Source organism: Manis pentadactyla, chromosome 7 (genome assembly GCF_030020395.1).
Source record: "Manis pentadactyla isolate mManPen7 chromosome 7, mManPen7.hap1, whole genome shotgun sequence".
Taxonomy (NCBI): Eukaryota; Metazoa; Chordata; class Mammalia; order Pholidota; family Manidae; genus Manis; species Manis pentadactyla.
In genome coordinates this window covers 78,299,531-78,322,490 of record NC_080025.1, presented here as the reverse complement: position 1 = coordinate 78,322,490, position 22,960 = coordinate 78,299,531, and the positions used below count along the sequence as shown (strand labels likewise).

The following is a 22,960-nucleotide window of genomic DNA, read 5'->3' as shown; positions in this document are numbered from 1 at the left end:
TTTAAAAATAACAAGCACTGGCAAGGATGTAAAGAAAAGGGAACCCTTGTGTGTTGTTGGAACTGTAAATCGGTGCAGACACAATGGAAAACAGTATGGAGGGTCATCAAAAAATTAAAAATAGAAATGCCATACAATCCAGTAATTATGTTTCTAGGTATTTACCCAAAGAAAATGAAAAATTAATTTGAAAAGATGCATATGCCTCTCCAATTATTGCAGCATTATAACAATAGCCAAGATATGAAAGCAACCTAAGTGTCCACTAAGAGATGAATGGATAAAAATGTGGTATATATACACACATATATATAAATAGACAAGGGAATATTACTCAGCCCTAAAAAAGAATGAAATTTTGCCAATCGTGGATGAACATAGAAGGTATTATGTTAAGTGAAGCAAGTCAGATAGAGAAAGACCAATACCAAATGAATTCACTTATACATGGAATCTAAAAACAGAAACATACTCATAATCATAGAGAACAAACTGATGGTTGCCAGAGGGGAAGGGGTTTGGGGGATGGACAAAATAGATAAAGGTGATCAAGAGGTACAAACTTCCAGTTATAAAATAATTAAGTTATGGGGATGAAAGGTGAAGCATAGGGAATATAGTCAATAATACTGTAATATCTTAGTATGGTGACATATGGCAACTATACTTAATGCGGTGAGCATTTCATATTGTAATGAATTGCTGAATCACTATGTGGTACACCTGAAACTAATATGATACTGAATGCCAACTATACTTCAACTAAAATAAAAATAAAAATATAAATAAAATATGTAGTTTTTGACATGGGGATTATGCTTCTAGAACTTTATATATTTACATTACACATGTGCAAAATCATGAGAACAGAGACAGTTTTTGCAACACTGTTTCAATAACGTAAAATGGGGAAATAGTTCAATGGCCCATAATGCAGGATAGATCAATAAGTTATAGTAATATTAAAACAGGATAATCTGAATATACTAGAAAGAATAAAATAAATTTATATATCCTGACATGGAAAGATTAACAGCTAACACACTATTGTTCTGTATTGCCAGGAAATAATCTAAGTACTTTTTCATAATTGCCTTATTAGATGCTCACATAAGCTCTATGAAAAAGGTAATAATATTGTCTCCTATTTTAAACATGAGGAAAGTAAAACACTGAGGTGTTAAATAACTTGCCCAAGGTGTCACAGATAGTAAATGCTAGAATTGGGGATCAATCCCAGGCAGTATAGCTTGAGATACTGTGTTTTTACCTGCAATGACTATTCTGAAAATACATCTTAAGGTGAAAGTTGAGGTGTGCAAGTGCTTGTGTAACATTTTTACATAAAAATATATATTATATGTATTTATATATGCATTTAAATTTACTGGAGGGATAGAAAGGAAATGTATCAGTGGTACTTCTGGGAAGTGAGACTTGACAAAACATTTATTTTTTGCTTTGCTTTTTACTTTTCTGTACTATTTGAATGTTTGCAAAACATGATTTTTTTTTAAATCAACATTTTATCTACTTTATCCACTAGTCTTCTCAATCAATTTTAATATTTACATTAAAATTAGAGGAAAACTAAATGTCTAAAAATCTAAGGTACTAAAGAGATTAACAGAATGTGATTATTTTTATCAGTAGAGGAAACAATAAATGAGACAGTGCTATATACAAAGAACAAAGATATATGCCTTCATTCACATCATCTCAATTTTATTGAATCTGAGATCTATTACTGCTTAACTAGTATCCATTCACCATGTTAAGCTTCAATTAAGATTTCACCAGAGTTAATTAAAAGATTTTTATATAAGGAAACTATACCATGTACAGTAGAAGGGGATCAGTACATGTCAGTCCAAAATACGCCACTTTGGTAATAAGGATTATTTTGAGCTGAAGGCAACTGACAATCAACAGATGCAGAAGAACTTCTGCCTTACCCTTATCCACCAAAAACAGGACAAAATTTCCCTTGTAAAGGTGGCATAAATTTCCCTATGCTATCAAAAGATTATTCCAATCAAGTTATCTACCATGGATTTGTAAAAGTTTCATGTGATAACATTTATGTATAAGGCCTCCAGAAAGGATATAATTTTACCTTAGAAGACAGAGAACTTCACAGATCAAAAAAAAAAAAATCACTTTGTGAAGTTTAAGAAGAGTTACATTTTCAGTTTCTGATTCCAGTGGATTTTTTGGAAAAGTTCCCATTTGTGACCAAATGTGGTTTTGGTGATGTTTATGAATTCCTAACCTGGCAGGGCAATGAAAATCCTGATAACCTTGGGTTTATGCCTTTAGTAAGTTTAGAGGAGTAGGGGTTTCTTGTTTGTTTTGAATAGAGATACTGAACTCACCTGGTAAGTATTTTCAGGTCCCCCTGCCTGTCCTGTGCAGAGATAATAGCCCACTACCCATCATTACCATTGTGAGTTTTGGCGAAGCAGGATGAAACAACAAATAAACACAGTAGACTCTCAAACATGTATCTTTAACCCATTCAGCTCTCAAAACTAGTTTAAGTGGCCTGAGGTATATGCTTTTGTGCTAAAGACCCTCCAAACAAGAAGTGTACTAAATTTTATAAACAGCATTTAGACAATTTTAAGTATGATATCCTTAAAACTTTCAATGATAGTTTCCATTTTATTACTTTACACAGACAAGAGACTCTGAAGAAGGAAGGAATTTGGGAACATACCTTTATTTTGGCAGAAGGCCATTTCAAAATATTTCATAAAGATGGCAATGATACTCTGTTGATCTTTAATTTCAATGGTTATTGTCAAAGTGAGGTTAGGATTTAAGGATATTTTTAGCCTCTTTTGCCTTTCCTTTCAAGCTACCTCTTTCACTCATCCCACTGAATAGGGTATTGTTTGTATTCTAACACTGAAGTAGAGAAGAAATTTTATGAGAATGAGTAACATTAGGCTACACTTCATAGACCTTTCACCTTGTAATCACTTTTAAATGAAATTTCAAATGTTTCCTGTGCACAAGATTTTGTTCAAACATAGAAAATGGCTTGTATTATTTTTGAAGAATTCTATCATCTTTTTATTGGAAAAAAATTTCAGGTTTTTGAAGTAGGCCTGACATTGAAACACATATACTGAAAATGTTAAAGAAAGTTAAATCCATATCTAATCCTATGTTATATTTTATAGACATCTTATCTTTATATGTAGCTCTAATTACAACAGTAGTAATTTATAATAAAATCCCTGAAACATCAAAATGATTAACTATATATTTTCTTTTTAATAAGGCAGATTTTGTAGGTATTATGCAAATATATTTTAAAATAAAAAGAACAATGTCTCCCAAAAACCCTATATGATAAAAGTTAATTAACATATTAACATAATATATTATGATTTTAACATTAGTACTCATATTTCATTTGTAATAAACCTAGTTAATAAAACAATTCACTTCAGTTAAGCAAGAAATTATGGTTCACCCATACAGTGTAAGAGTGTGCAGCCATTAAAATTATACTGCAGAATAATATTTAATGAAATGGGCTACTATTTAAAATACATTAGTAATGCAGGGAAAAGATAACAAAGTAGATACAATATGATCCTTTAAAAAATAAAAGTATATGTATTCACAGTAAAATAGCTGGGCAATCTACTTTCAGTTAGCACTGGATAATAATAGAGCTATAAAAAATTCTATTTTCTTCTTGTTTATGTTATTTCTGTACTTTCTACAAAGTATGATTCTGTACTTTCTACATCAAAAATTTTTATTATAAAATATTTTCTTTTAATTATAAAAATACTGGATCCTCAGCTATTTTTAAATCTCAGCTATTCAAAATACTAGTTCTTAGGTAACATTTTTGCATAGTCTATTTTGTGCTCACTTAAAAAGAACAAAAGTAAAAGGTGAGTTGAGCCAAACTAGTCACAGTAGTGATTTTTGTCACACTCTGTGGTGCTCCTAGAATTGCTGCATAAAAGACACTCAACAAAATGTTGTACCTGAGAAAAATAAAATTTAAAAACTCAGAAATTCCCCAAAATGGTCTACTACTATTAATCTTTGCAAGGAACTCTGGAAATAGATTTATCTATATTGTATGTTCCCAAAGCTCACCTTAAAATTCTAAAATCTCATTTTATAATTTGTTTAAACCTCCAGTATACTTAAAATTTGCTATGAGATATTGCCTGCTAATTCTACCAGGTGCTGTGATAGTGAAAAATTATCTCTAAGTATGAGGACTTAGTTGTATGAGCACCGAATATAAGTGAATCAAGAGGAAATCTTAATTCACTGTTGCAGGTGAACACCAGCTCCCAGTTTGAGATGAATCCCAGTGCTCTAATGAAAAGCTACTTCCTCTTTTACCCTTGACACTAAAAAAGGGATTTCTCATTTTTTTGGCCAATTATCATTATTCTGATCATCTGAGAACTGCTTCTCTTGCTGTTCAGTTTCAAAGTAGAGAGCGACTGTTCACTACTATTCTCTCTTTTCATTTAATTAAGAGTCAAATAATGATTTTATAATACTCTGAAAAGAACAAAATAATAGATATTTATAAGAGAAATAGGTAATGACTGTAAAAGTGTGTGGGGGTGGGGAAGCATGACCTGACAAAAAAATCAAAGAAAATGTATTCATCATGATGCTGAACTTATAATTTAGTTAAGTACAACAACTCTGACAAAATAATCTTAATAAGCAAAAACAACACTGTATACATATCTACCAGAAATTAAAATGATTGAAATTTAAATGTTAGTATTAGCCAAGTGTGGTATTTTGGGGGGGGCCCAAAAAATAGAAAACTGTGACAGTTCATTTCCTCTTTGACCACCAGTTTTTCAGGAACTTTCTAAATTTGCTCTCACTGAATGTTATCAAGGGAAACTACTGCAATGTCATGGTGCTCTACATTTACTTAAGCAATTATTTCAATGTCTCTTGTTATGCTGTACCTCCATTCAAAAATACTATTTTCAAACATAATTAAAGCAAAAATCATTTCTAGTTGACATAAAAAGTCCAGCAAAATGCCCTTCCATGACATACAATGAAAGGAAACAAGCATGCAAGGATATGAGGCTGACATCTATGGTTTTACACACACTATGGAATGATTTCTAGAAAAAATTAGGTGCCACTTGAGTATTACACCAAGGTCGACAAAGAGAATCAAGGAAGCCAAGACCTTGGGAAATACTGATATGAGTCGGGCTGGAAAAAGCATTCTTTGTGATCACATAATATTTGCACCCACAAACAGAAGTCAGCATGTATAAAAAAGGTGCCTAAGGATAGTAAGAAGTAGAAAGGAATTTAGAATTTGAAGGTTATAGCTGAGAGGGTAAGAAGAGACTATTTTATTGTGTGTTAACAACAGCATATGATAGTACTTCCTACATTGCTAGTATGAAGATCAAGGACCCCAGTGCCCAAGGTAAAAAGTAATGGTTAATTTTACTCTCTTCTATCCTGGCTGTCACTTGGCTCTCTTGTCTCTGACAAAAGGATTCCTGGTGGGGGATGGGGGGCCAACAAAGTGCATTTCAAGGCACAGCAGGTACCTAACGAGAAAAAAACAGCTTAAAGTGGAGAACCCTGGCTGCTATTAATCTAACTACATATGTCAAGACTGAGAGAAATGCAGGCTGACAGCTGAACATACAATAATTATGAAACAATAAAAGGCTGGAGCATATTACTTCTTATTTAAGTAACCTAAATAAGATTGGGCCACGTGATGGAGTCTCCAAGGTGTCCTAATTCTTCCTTTCTTCTCTCTCCCCACTAACTCCCTAAAAACACCATCCTACATGGGTTTGATGTCCTCCTTCATTTTTTCTTCCCCTTTAACTGCTTCCCCCACTGAATGCATTTTCTTCATCTAATATGTAGCTCCATATCCTTTACTACTATTAATATTTTACCAAAAGAATGTAAGAATTATAAAGCTAGATGGTACTATTAGGTTTAGTTTATAGGAAAGGACACTAGTCAGATTGGGTTAGGGCCCACCTTAATGGCTTTTTTAAAAAACCTGATTACCTTTTAAAAGCCCTGTGTCCAAACACAGCACATTATGAGGTACTGGGGGTTAGGGCTTTGACACAGGAATTTAGGGGAGAAGACACAGTTTAGCCCATAACGATATATTTCTACGAAACCAACTGGAGTGCTGTAAGCCCTTGCACAAGGCTTATTAACTGGTGAATCTCAGAGTGGGTTGATGAAGTGATAACCCGGCTTTCTCTTTGGTTGACTGCAAATATCTGCTGAGATCTTCCTCTGCACACTACAATCCTCAGAAGTACCTGAAGTCTCTCAACTTTTGGTATTCTCAGTGGTTCTTTGTCTCCTAATGTGGGTCCAAGTTTCTGTCTGGTATCATATTCTTTGTGTTTGAAGAGCTTCCTTTAACATTTCTTGGGGCACAGGTCTGCTGGTAATGAATTTCCTCAGTTTTACTTTTCTTGAAAAGTGTTTTATTCACCTTTATTTTTAAAAGACATTTTTACAGAATTTTGGATTGACAGACTATATAATTCACCCAGTAAAAAAACTTCACTCCACTTTCTTATATTTTGCATAGTTTCTGAAAAGAGTTCTGCTGAAATTCTTACCTTTGTTGCTATGTCATTTATCTTTTTTTCCCCATCTTTCAGATTTTCATCTACCTTTTCATTTGGGAAAATTTGAGCATGATGTGCCTAGAGAGCTTTTTAAAGATTTATCCTAATTGGGAATCTCTGAGCTTCTTTAAACAATAATTTATTTTGTTAATTTGGGAAAGTTCTGGCCATTATCTCTTCAAATATTTCTTTATTATCTCTCCATACTCTCTTTTCTTCTTCTTCTACATTCCCATCAACACATACATTAGATTACGTGGTATTGCTCAGAAATCTTTGAAACTTTGCTATTTTCCCCACTCCTTTTTTCCTTTTTCTTTTTTGGTTTGAGTAATTTCTGTTGACCTACCCTCAAGATCACTGATTCTTTCCTGAATGGAGTCAAGTCTCTTAATTAGCCTATAGTTATTTGAAGGCATTCTTCATTTCTGTTACTGTACTTTTAAAAAATTTCTGGCATTGGCTGTGAATTCAGTCTTAATGAATCAATAATACTAAACAAGATGTCTTTAAACAGAAATTCTCATAAAACAAGTTATATATTGATTGATTGATGAGTGTTATGCTCGGAGGCTCATAGGAACTTAATGTTGTATTTCCCCTAGGAGAAATTACTCAGTATTCACTGATACTATGTTTGCAGCAACCTTACAGAACATAACCAATACAAACAATAACAGACTTTACTTTAAAAGATAAAAGAAAATAAATTCTGTGGAATACATAAAGTTAAACAATTTCAGAAATCCCATTTAATTATTATCAAGATAAGTGGATCTCAAAAGTCACCCTTTTTATAATAAATTTTATAATTCTTCCTTTACTATCTGGAAATGCACTCATGGTAAAACCTACCCCACACAAAATTTCAAAGTAAGTATTATTCTCTTATTTAAATAGGAAAACATAAGCAGAATATAATTTATGATAAAATAATAATACATACTGAAATATAAATATCCCTCAGGCTCAACAACACTAGAAGACAAATCTCCATAAATTTCCACAACTCTCTTGATAGCAACCATCCATTTATTCACTTGGCTCTTTTGCAGTTTTAAGAAAACTGATTGTAGGGTCCTGGGCAGGCCAAAGTAACATGTCTAATATGCAAATTTACCCACATCCAAACTTTATCTTATGCATACATGAGGATCTGTGATAAATGAACAGATTTTTTTTAAATGTACTTTTAATTTAGTATGGCACATATTATAGGGTTATACAAGATTCACTTGTGAAATGAAATCTTCTTAGAATAAATATTCGAATTGCTTTCTCTTTCATCAAAATACTCTGTTAGAGACACTTTTTCCAATCATTCCCTAGAGGCATGTTAGGGTCACAGTCCACCAATTCCCTGCCAAGAAACCTCATCAACACTGCTCAGCCTAGACATATTCAGGGCTCAGATAAATTCTTTGGCTCTTCTTCACATTAGGTTTTCAGCTCTGCTTCATCACAACGACACTCTATTTGACTAGTCAATCTGCAGTGGAAGTTTATTTTAACAATATTTGCAAGACTGAAGCTGCAGCCCTGCAGTCCCCCATCTGCCATCAAACACCTACAGCCACTACCGCTGCCCAGCAACACTCCTCCCTTCATAAGAGGAGAAACACACAGATATAAGTGCTCTGTGACAGCATAGCGTGTTGTGGATATTTTTCTTTAACACATTTAGTGGCTCTGCTAGGGATAAAATAAAATGGGGGAGCGGGGGTAAAGGAAAGGCAGTTTTATAACCATATTATAACAATCATAACTGAAAAGGGAAAAGCCCCACTCTTCTATGAACTGAGTTTCTTCTATTTGTAAGACAAGAAGGATCTGCGAAGGACATTTTTGGTTTTCTTTCTTCTCAATATACAGGGGACTGTAAATGATCAGGTTTGCAGTTCCCTTCCTACATCCTCTTAAATATTCACTGTTATGTGTTCTGCCATAAAAACGAGGATGAGACTTTGAGTCTGAAGACACTGTTTGCTGAATCTGTACAGTAACAGTATCCTGGGCAGACTGCTCCACTCACCCTGAAAGGTCACCTAAATCATTCCTCTGACTCCAAGCATCCTGTCAGCTGTGCAAAGGAGTAGCTCTTCTGTCTTCAAGATATAAACAATGGCCCTTGTCAAAGCAAAATGAGATCCAAAACATTACGAGAAGATACAAACCAATGAGACCCTCTTCAATTAAACTGCCTTGCTGCTTTGATTTTAAAAGAACTTGGAGTCATCTTTCCATGATAATCCAAGTTTATCAAATCACCAAGGTATTTTAAGCAAATTCTATATTCACTAGCCTTGTATGTTACTGTTTTTATTTTTAAAACCATTAATTTACAAACCTTTTTCAGGTACATTCTCTGTACTAATAAGGTTTTATTGTACCTTGGTAAGAGCAACATTACTCTGCATCAAGTTGCTAACAGAGACAAAGCCACAGCTTATTAAACACCATTCAAAGAATGACAGCAACTCATATTTTTAAAGGCCTATTGTATTTTGTAAAAATGACTTCATCACATAAGTGATAGCATTCCAAATAGCAGTTATTAAAATATCATCTATAGAATTTTTGTCTATTAATATTTTTATAGGTATTAGGTTATGCATGTTAAAACTTTCTATAGAATTCCATAGAGAACTTCCCATTGCTGGCATTGGTCTGAGCCTACCACAAGCCCAGGAAGGCAAGAAGGCCAGAAAATTCCAGGTGTTTTGTTTGTCCAGGTGTTTTTCATTTTTCTAGACCTAGTTATAATGCACAAGATGCTTTAAAAATCTCATATTATTATAGAACCCTGTTGTAGTAAATCTGTATCTTGATATGCATAATATATTTAAAGCTGAAGGTAATGTTTCTATTTGTGCACCCCACCTTTATGCTATATCTCAACCACCACTATTGGCTCCCAACTTGCCTGTATCATCTATCCCATAAACTAGGAATATCTCCCAGCCTAACTACTGGGCATTCAGAGTCTGCAGTTATGCTAGAATTGATGAAATATTTATACTCAGTAATACTGAGGCCTCCTCTGAAGAATGTACAGTTAAGTGGTATACGTATGAGCATGGGGCCACACGGTACAAATCTATTATGTTAAAGTCATATCTAAATTGGAATACGAATCCCCTACAGCCAGTCTGGGAACCTGGTGCAATGAGGTTCAGGCGGGGTGAAAGTGCTAACTTCCTGAGGTTGCAAAACGACACTTATACGATGCCAGCTTCTAAATTTAATTAACTTGTAGGTAAAGGTTGGGGGGCATCTGATCTTACTCTTTAATGTGGTATGTAACAAACCAAAACTGATTTGTTGATTGCATTACTTCAATGTAAACATCATGAAAGACCTTCTCATTGGGCACTGGTGAAGGTGGCATGGCCAGAGGGCCACTGGATCATGGCCATTTCACCTTTTATCTGCATGTCTGCTCTTCATTAGTGTTCAAGTTCAGTTCCTAATTCGTGCCTTAATCCATAAAGCCAAATTTATATTAATCCCCAACTCTGCCCCACCTCCTTGCCAAATGGTATGGCTGAGGGTGTCCACTGTGGGATGTTCAGCCTACCCAGACACTTATTCATCAGCCTCACATAATTATGTGACAAGAACTCAGATACCTGGATTTCAGTTTCCTAAGAAAGCCAGGACATACGAAAGGCTGGGCTTTACCCCAGTTAGGCCTGAAGGCACCGCAGCACCTATGGAGCTGGTGTGTTTTAGAGTCAGACTCATACCCTCTACTGTGTGGGAGAACTGGGGACAGCAGGCTTTACAGAACCACCAGTCTATCTCCTGGATTTTTCCATGTCCAGAATCATTTCCAAATGGTCTGCTAGTTCTCTCTCAGACTGTAGCTTCTTCTGCACGTTAACCCCTCCCAACATCAGAGGCAAAACATCTTGGTAACATTTTTCAGAAACTACTTTATGTTCCTGCATCCCCTTACACTCTTGCAGGACAAGAGCAAATTGGCTGAAAGTGGGTCAGGAGCAGGATCCAAGGCTTCCACTACTTCAAAAGGACCTGGTGCACACTGGGAGTGAAGAAAACTGAATAAGATTCAAATTCAAGTCTAGATGGTGGAGTACTGAGATACAAAATTATTTTGTAGGGACTAATACATTATAGGAATTTGCCCTTAAATTCTGTCATATTCACCCTTACACAAAATGCCAACTGCTTATGTTCCAGGATTAAGGGATATAAAAGTTTAAGTAATAAAACATGAACTTTAGGACTACCTTTAGGCACAGGCCATGGTTTACTTGGGGACATGTGTTTGGCCTCCAAAGGCTGACCTGAGAACTGAAAGCCCATTACTGCACTGTTATTCTCTCATAGGGACATTGTAAAAAGAAACGTGAAAGGACAAACAAGAAGCTAATTAAGAATGGTTGTCTGTAAGCAGTGAGGTGCAAGGGATGTAAGAAGACTGGGATGATTGTGAAGTGAATCTTGAACACACCTTTTTATAAAATGTTGATCATTTTTAACCATGCAATGTCACCTATAAAAGTGAAGAAGAAAAAGAGTGAAGAATAGTTAACGATGGTAATTAGAAATGAAAAAAATTGGGGAGATGATATGTGAATAACTAATTTGAAAAATACAAATACCCTTTGATATAAGAACTTTCTAGACACACACACACACACACACATAGCTCAGACCCATCCTTTTTTTTCTTTGGTAAAGCCAATTTTCTAGTCTTCATTTTACTTGACCTCTTACGGCAGCTTCAACACATTGGACTATTTACTCCTGGAGATTTTTTTTTCTCTGACTGTCAAGACACCTTTCTTGTCTTCTTCCCACCTCTCTAGCAAGTGCTTCACAATCTCCCTTTCAGACTCTTTCCCCTGCAAAGACAAAAACTACATTCCTGAGGACTCCATGGTAGACCTGCTTCTCTTCTCAGTTTATATTCTCCCCTTAAGAAGTCTCATTTACTAGGTTGGTTACATCTCTAGACCAAACATATATATTTTCAGATATATATATATATATATATATGTTTTTTTCCCCAGGAAAAACATCTTATATTCTTTGCATTTTCTACTTTACCCAGTATAACATCTATTACCTAGTAATAGTTCCATTAACAGTACAGTTAATTAATTTAGCCTAAATTATTCTTTTTTACTTATGACCCAACCTACCAGTCCAGCCAAAAATAGGACTTAGGACCTTCAGGAGGCAAATCTATAAAAGAATAAAAACCTTTTTTTCTCTTTTTAAACCAATCCTTAGAGTTTCATTTAAGGTGACTTAAAAAGAGCACTGTTGTCAATTATTTCTAGTACTTTATTCATAGGGCCACTTTGGGCTTACTAAGTCAGTATCTCTAGGTAGAAACTTGAAAATACATGTTTCTAAAAGTTCTCTATGAAATTTTAGTACTCAGACAGGTTTATAACCATTGCTCTATGTATCTCTCTAATAGGCAAATATAGTCACCCCAATTATGCAGAACAAAAGTCTTTCCTACTCCTGATCTACTATCCATATGTGAAATTCAAAATGAGAGAAAAAAATGGATGATTAGAGAGGAGGTAAGTGAAACAAATTTAAGAACGGTTGTTCAATATAGTTAATTTATCTTCAATACTATACTGAAAGTATAGAAAGAAGGAATCAAATGGATTCTCTTATGCAGAAAATTACTACAAGCAGAAAATTGGGTAAATGGAAGGGATAAAAATGAATAAGTAAGAAGAGAGTTATTAACATATAGCTCAGAGAGAATTAGAAAAAATAGAGGGATGGTTTTCCAAGTTCTAGAGGTTGTACAAGCTGTCTGTAGTTATTTCTTTAATGCACCCAAAATTCAACTGCCAGTTCCTTGTTGGTAAAAATGCCTTAAGTTCATGGGACAAACCCAAATTAAACCTCGCTACCATGACCATACTTTCTTATAAACCACCCCAGAGATGTAGACTATTCCACATCTGCACTAAATGCAAAGAAACCACCAGTATTTGATATCACATTAAAAGCAACGTATTTACTGACTGAATTATAGCATTTTGGCTGCATGAATTCTTCAATTATTGTGGAGACAGTTTAAATTATCCCTGTTTTCTTTTCTTTTCTGTAATCTTTGCCTTACTCCATATTCAGGGAAAAAAGTCAATTTCATACAAACTACAATTTGTGGCATATCTAAAACAGCTGTGGCTGAATGATGTAGAATTGAAATAATCCAAATTATGTGACTGAGAAGACTGAATTTCTTGGGGCAAAACAAAGTAAAAAAAGAAAACACTCATCCTGAAAGCCAAACATATTCCCTAATGAGGGTTTTGATGAAGTCATAAATTCCTTTTTCTTTTCTAAGTGAAGTCTCCAAACAATACATGTGCCACAAAAAGATCAAAATTCAACAATTTTTTTAAAATCAATAAATCACATTAGTAGCTTAATGTTTATACATAACTTGAAGTTGCCTCACAAATTTTAGTGACGGTGTGTGATTATTTTTAGAACTGCCCTGGCTGAATTACATAGTAAATGTCTAAGAGTATTTCATTTGGATTTTGTACTTTTCAAGATTCAATGGTGTATAAATTTCATTTTTCTTAAGAGCTGTTGTTAAAGCAAATATCTGCAAAAATATACTAGTTAAAATATCTGATTTAAACAGATCTGTGACAAGTTTCACGAGGTGTAAATGCCATTAGCATTACTGCAGGCAAACTTGGCTTTCAACAAGCAACTCCTGGGAATATGGTAATATAAGGCATGCTGTATTAACAGTCTGAAAAATGCAGCAAAATCCTAAGGCAGGGTAAAAAAATGATATGGCAAGGAAACCTAGTACGTTGTAACACCACAAGCTCACCATGGTTAATGAGAATGTAACACTTCATTAACCTCAGACCATTGTAAGCTGCAAGGTTTCAAGTAAACAGTATTAAGAGAAGAAAAATAATCCCCTATGTTGCTCAAAGTATTCCACAGTTACACTGAAATTAACTTTGCATGACTATGTTGATTCAGTGGGGGGAAAGGTGAATATCGCATAAATCCCATGGTTATAAACTTGTTCCTGGATCATGAATGATCACAAGGCAATTAGCAAATTCACTGAACTATTGTCATTCCAATTTAATTGTTTACATGAGAACCTCTTGGACCAATAAAGTTCCATGGCACACAAATTCACAGGTACCTAGTGTTCCTAATGATAAGAAAAGTCAGCCTTTAGGAAATATAAAACATATGTGCCATATTAACAAGCATAAGTGAGAACTTAATATTGCTAATAGTATGTGCAAGTGAAGAACTATGACACATGGTCTTGCCATCTGAAATCTTTTGAATTTTTTAAGACCAAACACATTTTTATTCAACAGTTAAATAACAACACAAGTTAGTAAATAACCATATTAACACCTTTCTTGGGTTTGCCTTGTATTAATTTTGTAATTATAATAAAACATTTAGTATAACTGGCATATGGTAGGTACTCAATAAATAGAAGCTAAAATAGGTACACAATGTTTATATACAGAAATAAGTGCAAGAAGCTTGGAAAGTATGTTGAGATTAAATGTGTGGAATTGCTGGAGGATCAGATCCTTGTGTAGAAGGGCATTCTAGGTTAGAATAAGAAATAAATGGGGGGAAAAAACACAGAAATGAATGCATTAATGAGAAACCAAGGAGATGGTCATGAGGCAGAAATTAAAATGCAGTGTATGACTTTAGAAGACCCCAAAAGCCAGGCTAGAAATAGGGGTGTTTTCAAATTAGGCTACAGGGGAAATCACTGGAAATTATTGGCAAACATCTCTTTTAAGGAAAATTAACCTGCCTTTGTTGAGCCAGATGGGGAAGAGAAAACAAACATGTTAAATGTTATCATAGTAATCTAGGAAAAAGTGATGAGGCATTAGGGTTGGGTGTTAAGTAGCGGTAATAAAAACTGAAATTGGAGATGTTTTAAAGGACGAATTAACAGCTTAGAGACTTAACTCCATGTCAAGAACAAGAGTGATAGAGTTAAGAATATTTCTAAGGTTCCCAGCCTCAAGGTCTAAATATAAATGGGGAAGTTGGAAAAGAGCAGTATTTTAATTGGAAAGAAGTGTAAATGTAAGGTAACACCTAATTATAAAGGCCCACTAACAATGTGTATAGCCCTTTCCTAAACACTGATTTTATATTAATAATGGTGAGATGGGCAAGGCAGGTGTTATCCCTATTTAACAGATTTAGAAATTGAGGTTCAGGGAGGGAACATACTAATTTGCTTAGGACAGGGCTAGGTATTTCTACTCTTCAGGTACAACTAGTAACTTCAAATGCACTTCCTTTCACTCTCAAAAGTTCTGATTTGATGATAAATTAAATGGTCATCCTAGCTTCAGGCAACACACGGTAAAGACTTAGAATTACATCTCAAATGCAATGGGAAACCACTAAAAGAAGCCACAGTGAAATAATGTTATATGATCAATGCATCCATTCTAAAACGTCATGCTTCTCTACTTACCTAACATAAGCCATCCATATATGCTTGCTGTAGCTGTTTTTAACATTCAGTTCTATCAGATTTATCTTTCCAGGCAAAAACAGTTTTGGAATTGTTCTTTCCTATCTTCATCTGGTTAAATGAGTTGAACTACCTACACTCCTAGGGAGAAGTCCATTAGGTATCTTGTTCGGAGGCTTTGCCAAGCAGTGTGGCTCCATTTCTTCATCCTACCGTCTGCTGCCCGGAGTAACTGATGAAGCTTCCTAAGCTTGGTGAGGGCAGCAGAAATCTAAGTAAGGAAAGAGCCTGCTGCCTACACTGCAAACCACCACATGGAACAATATGGCAAGTGGCTGACGAAGAGATTCTGGCCTAGGCTGCCATCTTCTCCTCAGCTTTAGAGAGCCAAGTTATTAAGAGCTCTCTCCAAAAAGTGTGTTCTGGTCTCAATACCCACTCTCACTTTCCCACCAGAGTTTAAAAGTAAAGTTACACCTAAGATTAGCCTTTCCGTGAAGTTCTCAATACTGTTTTCACTAGTATTTAGTACTTTGATTTCTTTAATTCTGAGAAATTTACAAACATGTGGAGTTGTGCTGCAATATTTCTTCCACGTGCATAAAAGAGAGTCCTCCAGAGCCAGCTGTATTATGAGAAAAATACAGATATACTTCCTTAGTGTGAGGTTCAAGTTCCACAGTTACTCTGTTCCTAATTTCCTCTGCTTTGTAATTTACTGACAAGCATATACCAGAAACTTCTTGATAAAAGCCCTAAACTATTTTTACTGTCTTCCCTCAGTTTTGATTTGGGAAAACTTTAATCATTTTGTTTGCTCTTCTTTCAACAATAAGATCCTTTACATCCATCTCAATATTCAGAGACCCAAACTACTAAAAACATTTTAATGAGAGCATAATACAAAAGAGGAATAGTCCTACCAACTCTACCAAAAAGCAATGAAATAGCATCTATGAAGGCAGCATGTTTTATCACCCATTGTAGTGAAAATGGAAATTCTATGGCCAGGATCCTCCTCTGACCCTAATCTACTTGATGATGTAATTGGCCTACTGCATAGGCACATGCTTATACAACTATTAGCAATGAGCCATTATTGTCTGTGTTGCTGTATGTAAAGTCCAGTGCTCTCCCTGGGCACCAGAGACAGAGACGGACTGTGGACTGGCCAGAGGCAGACATGATTTTAACACCCGACCTGCCACTGTGAAAATAAAACTTGGTATAAACCCTTTTACCCTCAGTGTTCCACTGTCGTTATTTCAGTCTCACCAAATCCAGAGTGAACCTGCCTGGAGCTGAAACCCTCAGTGAGACACCCATGAAGATTGCCCTAATGATTCAGTCAATAATGAGCTAGCAGAAGGGGAGAGGCAAGCAGGCTTTTGCACTTTTCCAGAGTAGAGATTATGCAGAGCAAGAGCAGTAACGAGAGAAAGAAGTGGAGGGAAAAGATATATTGCAGATCTAGAACTAATGGTACATGGCAACTAATTGGACACAGACTTGTAAGGGAAGAGGAAAATTGAAAATGACTCCAAGGCTGCTGTCCAGAGTTCCTGACAGCTGGTTAATGGCAATAATTAAAGTTGAGAGCATAAGAAAAAAATAGGCTTTGGAGAGAAAATGAGGCACTACAACCACCCATGTAGAGATATCCAGCAGGAAAAGGGAAATACAATGACTTAGTATTACATAAATCTATGGCACAATGGTTAAAACATGTCCACATCTTCACCTGCTTCTAACATTCTTCGTTTGAGAATCAAAGGGGAAAGGCCATACTAGAAAATTATATACAATGTGATACTTTCAAAATATAGGCAAAAAGAAAGGAATGCTATATCTTGCGAGCAGTAACAACATTAAGGCTGTAATCATCTAAACACTCCTGGGGAAGTCCAAGAATGAGGATTCTCACATTGATCTGGGTATTTTACTGACTCAAGTATATTATAATAGAAAAAGAATAAAATGGGAAAAAAATGTAATAGTTGAAACATGAATTCTTTGTATGTTCTTCGGTCATTTTAATATCTTAGATTGGGCTATTAATCAAATAATTAAAACTATTAACCTCCCCCCAAAAAACTATTAACCCATCTTCCATTATCCCAAGCAAAGAAAAACTATAAACTCACTGTATTTTATACAAGGAGCAGTTCAGGAATTAAAAAGGTTTCATTAATTTAAACACATACTCTAATTACCCATCATCACCAAACAACATATTCTGACAAATGTTTCCCCCGCCTACCAAACCTCTTATAAGTACTGCTAATTCTCCAAATGCCAACTCAGGCACATAAAACAACTAAGAAAATTAAAATCTATGGTAAAGTTTTATAAATGATGATACTTAAAGAAAAGGATTCAGTGCAGAATTTTCAGAAACATTCAACAACTTTTCTAGAAAAAGGTTTTCTGTTATACTTCTATGAACTGCCATTGCCTATAGTCAATCACAAATATTTAATCTGTAATAATTCAGAAGGGATTTGACTTATTTATTTATTTATTTTGGTTGTTTATTTTTAGCTGAGATTTTTTTATTAAGGTATTATTATATAGAAACTTATGAAGGTTTCACATGAGAAAACAATGCAGTTACTACTTACCCCCATATAACAGAGCCCCCCCATATGCCATTTGCATACACCATTTGCATACGCCATTGCAAATTACGCCATTGCATACGCCATTGCAGTCTCTGTCCATCAGTGTAGTAAGATGCCACAGATTCACTAATTCTCTTCTCTGTGCTACACTGTCTTCCCAATGATCTCCCCCACACCATGTGTGCCAATCATAATACCCCTCAATCCCCTTCTCCTTCCCTCCTTAACTACCCTCCCATTACCCTGCCCTTGGTACCTGCTAGTCCCTTCTTGGAGTCTGTGAGTCTGCTACTGTTTTGGTCCTTTAGTTTTGCTTCACTGTTATACTCCACAAATGAGGGAAATCATTTGGTACTTGTCTTTCTCCACCTGTCTTATTTCACTGAGCATAATATCTTCCAGCTCCCTCCATGTTGTTGCAAATGGTAGGATTTGTTTCTTTCTTATGGCTGAATAGTGTTCCATTGTATATATGTACCACCTCTTCTTTATCCATTCATCTACTGATGGACACTTAGGTTGCTTCCATATCTTAGCTATTGTAAATAGTGCTGCAATAAACATGGGAACATATGTCTTTTTTGAATCTGAGAAGTTATATTCTTTGGGTAAATTCCTAAGAGTGGAATTCCTGGGTCAAACAGTGTTTCTATTTTTAGTTTTTTCAGGAACCTCCATATTGCTTTCCACAATGGTTGAACTAGCTTACATTCCCACCAGCAGTGTAGGAGGGTTCCCCTTTCTCCGCATCCTCAGCAGCATTTGTTGTTTTTAGTCTTTTTGATATTGGCCATCCTAATTGGTATGAGGTGATACCTAACTGTGGTTTTTATTTTTATTTCCCTGATAATTAGTTATATGGAGCATCTTTTCATGTGCCTGTTGGACATCTGAATTTCTTCTTTGGAGAACTATCTGTTCATATCAACCATCCATTTTTTAATCGGGTTATTTGCTCTTTGGTTGTTGAGGCATTGAGTTCTTTATACATTTTGGATGTTAATCCCTTGAAGGATATATTGTTTATAAATATATTCTCCCATACTGTAACATGCCTTTTTGTTCTCTTGATGGTGTCCTTTGCTGTACAGAAGCTTTTTAGTGTGATGTATTCCCATCTGTTCATTTTTGCTTTTATATCCCTTGCCTGAGGAGATGGGTTCAGGAAAAAGTTGCTCATGTTTATACTCAGGAGATTTTTTCCTACACTGTCTTCTAAGAGTTTTATGGTTTTATGACTTACATTCAGGTCTTTCATCCATTTCAAGTTTACTTTTGTGTATGGGGTTAGACTATAATCCAGTTTCATTCTCTTGAATGTAGCTGTCCAGTTTTGCCAATACCAGCTGTTGAAGAGGCTGTCATGTCCCTGTTGTATGTCCATGGCTCCTTTATTGTATATTAATTGACCATATATGGTTGGGTTTATATCGAGGCTCCCTAGTCTGTTCCACTGGTCTCTTGTTCTATTCTTGTGCCAGTACCAAATTGTCTTGATTACTGTGGCTTTGTAGTAGAGCTTGAAGTTGGGGAGCATAATCCCCCCTTCTTTAGTCTTCCTTCTCAGGATTGCTTTGGCTGTTCAGGGTCTCTTGTGGTTCCATATGAATTTTAAAATGACTTGCTCTAGTTCGTTGATGAATGCTGTTGGTATTTGGTAGGGATTGCACTGAATTTTTAGGCAGGATGACCATTTTGACAATATTAATTCTTCCTATCCATGAGCATGGGATGTGTTTCCATTTATGGGTATCTTCTTTAATTCCTCTCATGAGTGTCTTGTTGTCAGAGCATAGGTCTTTCACTTCCTTGGTTAGGTTTATTCCTAGATACTTTATTCTTTTTGAAGCAATCATGAATGGAATTGTTTTCCTGATTTCTCTTTCTGCCAGTTCATTGCTAGTGTATAGGAATGCAACAGATTTCTGTGTATTAATTTTGTATCCTGCAACTTGCTGAATTCAGATATTAGATCTAGTAGTTTTGGAGTGGATTTTTTAGGGTATTTTATGTACAATATCATGTCATCTGCAAACAACGACAGTTTAACTTCTTTACCAATCTGGATGCCTTTTATTTCTTCGTTTTGTCTGATTGCCATGGCAAGGACCTCCAGAACTATGTTGAATAAAAGTGGAGGGAGTGGGCATCCTTGTCTTATTCCCAATCCTACAGGAAAGTATTTCAGCTTCTTGCTGTTAAATATGATGTTGGCTATAGGTTTTTCATATATGGCCTTTATTATGTTGAGGTACTTACCCTCTATACCCATTTTGTTGAGAGTTTTTATCATGAATGTAAGTTGAATATTGTCAAATGCTTATTCAGCATCTATGAAGATGATCATGGGGTTTTTACCTTCTTTTTGTTGATGTGGTGAATGATGTTGATTGATTTACGAATATTGTACCATCCTTGTATCCCTGGAATAAATCCTACTTGATCATGATAAATGATCTTTTTGATGTATTTTTTAATTCAGTTTGCTCATATTTTGTTGAGTATTTTTGCATCTATGTTCATCAGGGATATTGGTCTGTAATTCTCTTTTTTTTTTGGTGTCTTTACCTGGTTTTGGTATTAGAGTGCTGCTGACCTCATAGAATGAGTTTGGAAGTATTCCCTCTTATTCTACTCTTTGGAAAACTTTAAGGAGGATGGGTATTATGTCTTCACTAAATGTTTTATAAAATTCAGTGATGAAGCCATCTGGTCCATGGGTTTTGTTCTTAGGTCGTTTTTTGATTACCAATTCAATTTTGTTGCTGGTAACTGGTCTGTTCAGATTTTCTGTATCTTTCTGGGTCATACTTGGAAGGTTGTATTTTTCTAAAAAGTTGTCCATTTCTTCTAAGTTATCCAGTTTGTTAGCATATAATTTTCCATAGTATTCTCTAATAATTCTTTGTATTTCTGTGGTGTACATAGTGATTTTTCCTTTCTCATTTCTGATTCTGTTTATGCATGTAGACTGTCTTTTTTTCTTGATAAGTCTAGCTAGGGCTTTATCTATTTTGTTTATTTTCTTAAAGAACCATCTCCTGCTTTCATTGATTCTTTCTACTGTTTTATTCTTCTCAATATTATTTATTTCTGATCTAATCTTTATTATGTCCCTCCTTCTACTGACTTTGGGCCTCATTTGTTCTTTTTCTAGTTTTGTTAATTTTGCATTTAGACTGTTCATATGGAATTGTTCTTCTTTCCTGAGGTATGCCTGTATTGCAATATACTTCCCTCTTAGCACGGCCTTTGCTGCATCCCACACATTTTGCGGTGTTGAATTATTGTTGTCATTTGTCTCCATATATTGCTTAATCTCTGTTTTTATTTGGTCATTCAGCCAATGGTTATTTAGGAGCATATTGTTAAGCTTCCATGTGTTGGTGAGATTTTTTAGTTTCTTTGCATAATTTATTTCTTACCTTTGTGGTCTGAGAAGTTAGTTGGTGCAATTTCAATCTTTTTGAATTTACTGCTGCTCTTTTTGTGTCCTAGTATATGATCTATTCTTGAAAATGTTCCATGTGCATTTGAGAAGAATGTGTATCCTGCCACTTTTGGATGTAGAGTTCTGTAGATGTCTGTTAGGTACATCTGTTCTAATGTGTTGTTCATTGCCTCTGTCTGCCCATTTTCTGTCTGCTTGATCTGTCCTTAGGAGTGAGTGGAATGTTGAAGTCTCCTAGAATGAATGCATTGTATTCTATTTCCCCTTTTAATTCTGGTTGTATTTGTTTCACATATGTAGGTGCTCCTGTGTTGGGTACATAGATATTTATAATGGTTATATCCTCTTGTTGGACTGACCCCTTTATCATTATGTAATGTCCTTCTTTATCCGTTGTGACTTTCTTTGTTTTGATGTCTATTTTGTCTGATACAAGTACTGCAACTCCAGCTTTTTTCTCCCTATTAGTTGCATGAAATATCTTTTTCCATTCCTTCACTTTTAGTCTGTGTATGTCTTTGGGTTTGAAGTGAGTCTCTTGTAGGCAGCACATAGATGGGTCTTGTTTTTTTATCCATTTAGTGACTGTATGTCTTTTGATTAGTGCATTCAGACCATTTACATTTAGGGTGATTATCAATAGGTATGTACTTATTGCCATTGCAAGCTTTAGATTTGTGGTTACCAAAGTTCAAGTTTAAGTTCCTTACTATCTAAGAGTATAACTTAACTCACTTAGTATGCTATTGCAAACACAATCTAAAGGTTCTTTTTTCTTTTTTTTCCTCCTTATTTTTCTTCCTCCTCCATTCTTTATATATTAGGTATCATATTCTGTACTTTGTCTAGCCCTTGACTGACTTTGGGGGTAGTTGATTTAATTTTGCATTTGCTTAGTAATTAACTGTTCTACTTTCTTTATTGTGGTTTCATTACTTCTGGTTACAGCTATTTAGCCTTAGGGACACTTGATCTATAGCAGTCCCTTCAAAATACACTGTAGAGACAGTTTTGGGGATGTAAATTCCCTCAGCTTTTGCTTATCTGGAAATTGTTTGATACATCTTTTGAATTTAAATGATAATCTTGCTAGATAGAGTATTCTTGGTTCGAGGCCCTTCTGCATCATTGCCACTCCCTTCTGGCCTGTAAGGTTTATGCTGAGAAGTCTGATGATAGTCTGATGGGATGAAGTCTGTATAGGATCTTTTTTCTCTCTCTGGCTACTTATAATAGTCTGTCCTTATCCTTTATCTTTTGCCACTTTAATTATTATATGTCTTGGTGTTGTCTTCCTTGGGTCCCTTGTATTGGGAGATCTGTGCACCTCCATGGCCTCAGAGACTATCTCCTTCCCCAGATGGGGGAAATTTTCTCAATTTTTGAGGGAAATAATCTCCTCAAAGACACCTTCTATCTTTTTCTCTCTCTCTTCCCCAGATGGGGGAAATTTTCTCCTCAATATTTGAGGGAAATAATCTCCTCAAAGACACCTTCTATCTCTTTTTCTCTCTTCTTCTTCTTCTGGTACTCCTATAATATGAATATTGTTCCTTTGGGATTGGTCACACAGTTCTCTCAATATTCTTTAATTCTTAGAGGTCCTTTTTTTCTCTGTATGCCTCAGCTTCTTTGTATTCCTCTTCTCTAACTTCTATTTCATTTATCATCTCCTTCATGGCACCTAATCTGCTTTTAAATCCTTCCATTGTATTCCATAATGCCTGGA

The 22,960-nt window shown here is 35.2% G+C and overlaps 1 protein-coding gene across 11 annotated transcripts in view; it reads right to left on the bottom strand.

The window, feature by feature from the left end:
- PPP1R9A (protein phosphatase 1 regulatory subunit 9A) overlaps positions 1 to 22,960 on the bottom strand; it is a 337,367-nt gene that overhangs the window by 194,766 nt on the left and 119,641 nt on the right. The gene's annotated exons all lie outside the window — the stretch shown is intronic.